The sequence below is a fragment of the Engraulis encrasicolus genome, chromosome 12 (genome assembly GCF_034702125.1).
Source record: "Engraulis encrasicolus isolate BLACKSEA-1 chromosome 12, IST_EnEncr_1.0, whole genome shotgun sequence".
Lineage (NCBI taxonomy): Eukaryota > Metazoa > Chordata > Actinopteri > Clupeiformes > Engraulidae > Engraulis > Engraulis encrasicolus.
In genome coordinates, this window is record NC_085868.1 from 3,528,138 (window position 1) to 3,533,954 (window position 5,817).

General features: G+C 46.5%; 1 long non-coding RNA gene across 1 annotated transcript; it reads right to left on the reverse strand.

Annotated features, from left to right (window-relative positions):
- Positions 1-275: 275 nt before the first annotated feature.
- On the reverse strand, positions 276-992 carry LOC134459978 (uncharacterized). Its single transcript, XR_010036928.1, has 3 exons — positions 935-992; positions 763-844; positions 276-491 (listed from the first exon to the last, which is right to left on the reverse strand). It is a non-coding gene; the product is annotated as an uncharacterized LOC134459978 (long non-coding RNA).
- Positions 993-5,817: the final 4,825 nt, after the last annotated feature.

Consider the following 5,817-nt stretch of genomic DNA (forward strand, 5'->3'; position numbering starts at 1 on the left):
TGATGAAGCAACAGCCAAGGGTAGTGGTCCCAGCCAGCGAGGGCTAACCACACCAGGCCAGATTGTTGTCAGTCTGGATGTCTACCCTCAGGAAGCGGTCGTGGAGGAATAGAGCCAGGTTGTCTGTAGTGGTGGTGGACCTCCAGCCAAGGGTAGCGGTCCCAGGCAGTGAGGGGATATCCACACTGGGGTAAGATGGTTGTCAGCCCAGATCTCTACCCTCGATGAGTGGTAGTGGAGGGTGAGAGCCAGGTTATTTGTAGTGGTGGTGGTGATGGAGCTCCAGACAAGGCAGCGGGCCCCAGGCAGCGAGGGGTAACTGCGCCGGGGTAGATGGTTGTCAGCACGGATCTCTACTCTCGGCGAGCGAGGCGGGAGGCAGCCGTGGCAGGGTTGGTGGAGGTGTGAACCGTCCAGGTGTTTTCACCGCAGCCATCACCACCACTGGGCTGGAGATAGAGTCCAACGACTCCTTCAAACCTTCAAACATTCTCTAAAGTAAGTACAGTATATGCCAAAAATGTAACCATTGGCCCTTTGAAGACTGTTAATGTACTTTCAGAGACCATATTTAAGCCCTACTGCATGTCAATAACAAAGTAAACAAAAATAAATGAAACTAACGTGATGAAAAGGAGTTACAAACGTTAGCAACTAAACATGGAAACACTTTAAATGGTTAATGCGTTTTGAATATTACCCTGGTAATGTTGTTGAAATGAAATGGTATGCCTTCACAAACATACATTTGCCTTTTCTCACCTTTGATGTCGCTTTGTGGCAGGATTCATTCTCCATCAAGCAATACAGTTAAATGTAGACATTTACATACAGAATAGTCCTCCTGAAATGAAGAAAGCATCAGGCTGTAATGTCATGCTTGGTGAATAAGTGAGAACATTTGAAATCACTAAAACATTAAGGCAGCAAGCACCTCTGGACTGAAGAAACGTGACCACACCGGCTGCCTATCGGTCAGTTGCTGACATTTCTTTCTTCGGCTAAAATGCAAATACAATAGCAGCCGAAGTGAAGCAAGTCATCTTGTAAAATGATGGGACAAGACTGGGGCAAGACTGAGTCAGAACACTTACATTGAGACCGGCGTAGTTAGTGGTTGATGGAATTCCACTTCCACAAAGTTTTCACAGTGCAACAGGAAGGGTTAACATGGGCATAAACTTCAGTTCTCTTGTATTAACTGCGCATACATGGGTTCTGATCTGTTTGCATGTTTACGTGATCCTAAACATAGACAAAATAATGGAAATAAAATGCAATCAATTGCTGTCTGTGGCGTTACTAATACATTCACACGACACACACACAAACGTCAATAAACATGACCGAGATAAAAAAAGAATTTGCATTGACTGCATGTGTTCTACACAGGTGTGCCACAATCTACCAAATAACTTCAGGATTACTCAAAAATATACCAAAGTATGCATCAATATTAACTTGAACTCCATCTAAATTACAATAGTAGGTCACTTACTTTGGTCATTTATGCACACACACTTAGGATTAATTTGGATGAAGGAGCAAACTGATGGAGCTCTCGCCAAGGGTAGCGGTCCCAGCCAGCGAGGGCTAACCGCACCGGACCAGATTGTTGTCAGCCCGGATCTCTACCCTTGGCAAGCAGTAGTGGAGGATGAGAGTCGGGTTGTCTGTGGTGGTGGTGGAGCTCCAGCCAAGTGTAGTGGTCCCAGGCAGCAAGGGCTAACACACCGGGCAGGTGGTTGTCTCTACACTTGGCAAAGGTTAGTTGAGGAGGAGGAGGTGGATAACAGGAGCCGGGTTTGTCTCTGGTGGTGGTCGAGGACTCATACCTGGATGGGCGCTGAGGTCGTCTCTGGTGGGAGGCAGCCGTGGCAGGGTTGGTGGAGGTGTGAGCCGTCCAGTCTTTACCTCCAGCGAGGTGATGGCGGCTCCGGTGCCGAGTCCAACGACACCAGTAAATGTCCAGCCAGCCTGTGGCCAGATACTGAGGGGGCTCTGGAGCTGTGGCCTAGACACAGGTGGAGGCTTTCGGCAAGTAATCCAGGTTAGTAGAAGGTCAGCAGGTAGCAGCGTTGGAAGGTACAGGGTCGAGCAGCAGCAGTCAGATGCACCAGCGTCTTCCCACATGCTCAGTGTCTGTTTTAGGTAGGTGTTGTAGTCAACTATTTTGAAATCTCCAGTGTAAGTGGTTAGGCCAAGCAGCTGTGTGTTTGGGGTGCTGTAGTTGATGTCGTCCTCACAACAAACTCTGGCATCCAATGGCCTTTCGTTGGCAAGGTTGACGGCTGTCGTAAGCACGGTCAGGAGCTCACTGAAGGTAAGGCCGCCTCCTCCTCCGCTACAACTGTGTAGGGCTCTTTCAGTGACCTAATAAATAAATAAAATAGAATCAATTGCTGTCTGTGGCATTAATAATACATTCACATCACATACACCATACTACTAGTCAATAAACAAGACAGGGGCAAATAAGAGTGGATTTACATTGAAAGCACAGGTGTGACACCATCTACCAAATAACTTCAGGATTACTTGAAATATGCCAAAATATGCATCAATATTAACCTAAGTCAATCTAAACTACAATATTAGGTCACTTTGGTCATTTATGCACACATACACTTAGGATTCATTTGGATCAGGTAGCAAAATGATGGAGCTCCAAGCCAAGGGTAGCGGTCCCAGCCAGCGAGGGCTAACCACACCGGGCCAGATTGTTGTCAGCCCAGATCTCTACCCTTGACAAGAGGTAGTGCAGGATGAGGTGCAGGATGAGAGCCAGGTTGTCTGTAGTGGTGGTGGTGGTGGTGATGGTCCCAGGCAGCGAGGGCTAACCACACTGTGACAGATGGTTGTCCGCCCGGATGTCTACTCTCGGCGAGTAGTGGAGGAGGAGGTGAGGACGGGTTGTCTGGTGGTGGTCGAGGACTCGCACCGGATGGGCGCCGAGGTTGGCTCTGTTGGGAGGCAGCCGCAGCAGTATTAGTGAAGGTGTGAGCTGTCCAGGTGTTTACCTCCAGCCAGCTGGTGGTGACTGATCTGGTGCAGAGTACAACGACACCTTCAAACATTCTTGAAAGTAAGTACTGTTTAGTCCAAGAGTTTGGACATGCTTTTTCATTCAATGCCTTCTCTATTTTCCTGGTTATTTGCAATACATTATAGATTCCCATGGAGGGCATCAAAACTGGGCATGAACACTTATAGAATTATGTGCTTAACAAAAACGTATAAATTCTTGCAGTTGTCCAACAGCAATGTCAGCCGTCTATCCACTTGACGTCAGCATGGCACAACTGACGGTCCCACAGGTTTCAACAAGCTTATTTGTCGCATATTTTCACATAAAGCAACCAGTCAGTCAAGTAAATCTTAATTGAACACAATCATCCAACTCACTAAAATTGTAGAACTAGAATTGAGACATTCAAATCTTGTTTTGCCAATACAAGCATTTTACCAACATGTTTCTTGATCTGATATTGCACTTGATCTAATCAGCCAGTTATACTTGGAGAAGTCACTTACTGTACGTTGGAAATAATTTGCTCTCTTTCCCACTTTTACTTTTGATACTGCTGTTCCACCTAAACAACCAGCTATGTTAGATTAAGTGAGAAGCCTGTGTTCATTCACAGTTTTAATGCCCTCTACCAAAAGCCACAATGTACGGTAAATAGGCAGGAAAATAAAGAGAATGCATTGAATGAGGCCTATACTGTATGATTTTAAACGTCATTTATCAATCAGGGGTGCGTGTCTCGACAACATTGTTGCCAAGTAAGTTAGCAACTTACTAGGTTTCCAATGGGAAATTGCTTTGCAACCAAGTAAGTTGATTAGAAATTATGCTTTCTGGAAACTGGGTCCTGGTCAAAATGCTACCAAACAAATATTCGATCAGATCAATAAGTTGTTAAACAAAAATAAATTGACTGATAATGGGACAAGACTGAGTCAGAACACTTACATTGAGACCGGCGCAGTTAGTGGCTTACTGAATTCCACTTCCACAAAGTTTGAAGAGTGCAGCACAGGAAGGGTTAATGTGAGCGTGAATTCGAGTTCTCTTCTGTTACCTTCAGGTACATCGGTTCTGATCTGTTTGCATGTTTACGTGATCCTAAACATAGACAAAATAATGGAAATAAAATGCAATCAATTGCTGTCTGTGGCAATACGAATACATTCACACGACACGCATACACACCATACTAACAGATAAATAAGAGTGAATTGGCACAGAATTTGTGAATTTGTTCTACACAGGTGTGACACAATCTACCAAATAACTTCAGGATTACTCAAAAATATACCAAAATATGCATCAATATTAACTTTAACTCGATCTAAATTACTTACTTCGGTCATTCATGCACACAAACTTAGGATTCATTTGGATCAGGGAGATGGACCTCCAGCCAAGGGTAGCGGTCCCAGCCAGCGAGGGCTAACCGCACCGGGCCAGATTGTTGTCAGCCCGGATCTCTACCCTCAGGAAGCGGTAGTGGAGGACGACAGGCGGGTTGTCTGTGGTGATTGAGCTCCAGGCAAGGGTAGCGGTCCCAGGCAGCAAGGGCTAACCACACTGGGGCAGATGGTTTTCTCTACACTCTGCAAAGAGTAGTTGAGGAGAAGGTGAACGACGGGAGCAGGGGTCGTCTCTGGTGTTGGTTGAGGACTCGTACCTGGACGGGCACTGAGGTAGTCTCTGGCTGGAGGCAGCCGTGGCAGTTTTGGGGTCGTGAGCCGTCCAGGTGTTTACCTCAAGCCCGGTGGTGGTGATGGCTCCGGTGCCGAGTCCTGAGACACCAGTAAATTTCCAGCTAGTACACACAGATACTGAGAGGGTTCTGGAGCTGTGACCTAGAGACAGTTGGAGGCTTTCGGCAAGTAATCCTGGCAGGTAGATGGCAGGTTGGTAGAAGGTCAGTAGCTAGCAGCGTTGGAGGGTACTGGGTCGAGCAGCAGCAGCCAGATACCCCAGCGTCTACACGCATGCTCACAGTGTCTGTTTTAGGTAGATGTTGTAGTCAATTATTTTGAAATCTCCAGTGTAAGTGGTAAGGTGGGTGCTGTAGTTGATGTAATCCTCACGACTTCGAACTCTGGCATTCAATGGCCTTTCGTTGGCAAGGTGCTATCGTAAGCACGGTCAGGAACTCACTGAGGGTAAGGCCGCCTCCTCCTCCGCTAAGACTGTGTAGGGCTCTTTCGGTGACCTAATGAATAAATGAAATACAATCAATTGCTGTCTGTGGCATTACTAATACATTCACATCACATACACCATACTACTAGTCAATAAACACGACAGGGGTAAATAAGAGTGGATTTGCATTGAAAGCACAGGTGTGACAGTCTACCAAAAAAATTAAAGATTACTTGAAAATATGACAAAATATGCATCAATATTAACTTAACTCAATCTAAACTACAATATTAGGTCACTTACTTCAGTCATTTAAGCACACACTTAGGATTCATTTGGATGAAGGAGCAAACTGATGAAGCTCCAGCCAAGGGTAGTGGTCCCAGCCAGCGAGGACTAACCACACTGGGCCAGAGTGTTGTCAGCCTGGATCTCTACCCTCAGGAAATGGCAGTGCAGGAAGAGAGACTGTAGTGGTGGTGGACCTCCAGCCAAGGGTAGCGGTCCCAGGCAGTGAGGGGATATCCACACTGGGGTAGATGGTTGTCAGCCCAGATCTCTACCCTTGATGAGTGGTAGTGGAGGATGAGAGCCAGGTTGTTTGTAGTGGTGGTGGACCTCCAGCCAGGGATAGCGGTTCCAAGCAGCAAGGGCTAACT